Genomic DNA, 958 nt, shown 5'->3' on the forward strand with positions numbered 1-958 from the left:
GTGCTCGCTTTGGCAGCACCTATCCTAAAATTGGAACGATGCAGAGATGAGCACGGGCCCTGTGCGAGGCTGACACGCAAATTTGTGAAGCGTTCCAGATTTCTCTCTCTCAAAAAAAAACCTTCGGAGGGAAAAAAAGGCAGAACTCTGCCCTTTCAGGATGTCGTGTCCCCATGGCATTGTAGCTGAGTCTTCCATGGGCCATTTCACTCTTCTATTTATCCAGCTGTTTCTGCGTGGTGAGGGATGCGGTAAAAACCCGTGAGTTACGTGATCACAAGTCCATTGCCTGACTTCATTTGCTGTGAAATGAGTTTTTTTAATTAAAAGTACTATGCAGGATGCCATGCTGGTAAATAGGCATTCCATCAGTCCACGGACGGCCGTGCTGGGAAACGCATTACGGGCAGGGAGAGCAAATCCACATCCAGGAGACGCATCCACTCGGTTTGCCAGAGGCCAATGGAACTAAATCCAGCCCTCTTGCTTTTCTTTGAGCTCCGTCCCCTGGCCACCTGGATGGCCTCTGCATTTGGGTATTTCTCATCTCCCTTTGTCTCTGCCCCTGGGCCCTGGGTCTGCTTTCCCTGAGCTACAGTCCTGTGTGGTGCCAGTCGAAAGTGTCCCCCGGGCCTAGTTCCACATGACCCTGACGCTGAACTGCCCTCTAAGACCATTCTGACTCAGGTTCAAATGTCCCGGACAAATAATCATCTCCACCCCCGCAACTCATAAAAGTACAGCTCTCTGACGTGTCTGCTGCAAAAGAACAGAGTCCACAGTTGGCTTCTGCAGACCTCAGAATGTTCCTCCAACACTGGCCTCCTGCCTGGGAGCCTGAGCAGTGTGGTGCACGTGGTAGAGACGAACAGGAAGCCTGAGGCGGTTCCCTCCCGGAACTCACAGTCGGCAGGGGAGAAGCCCCAGGACACAGCAAGTGGGGTGCAAAGGCAGGCGT

General features: G+C 52.8%; 1 non-coding gene across 1 annotated transcript; it reads left to right on the forward strand.

Annotated features, from left to right (window-relative positions):
* Positions 1-104, forward strand: LOC115522559. The gene has a single exon (XR_003971460.1). It is a non-coding gene; the product is annotated as a U6 spliceosomal RNA (small nuclear RNA).
* The last annotated feature ends 854 nt before the right edge of the window (positions 105-958 follow it).

The sequence above is a fragment of the Lynx canadensis genome, chromosome C1 (genome assembly GCF_007474595.2).
Source record: "Lynx canadensis isolate LIC74 chromosome C1, mLynCan4.pri.v2, whole genome shotgun sequence".
In the NCBI taxonomy this organism is placed as follows: Eukaryota; Metazoa; Chordata; class Mammalia; order Carnivora; family Felidae; genus Lynx; species Lynx canadensis.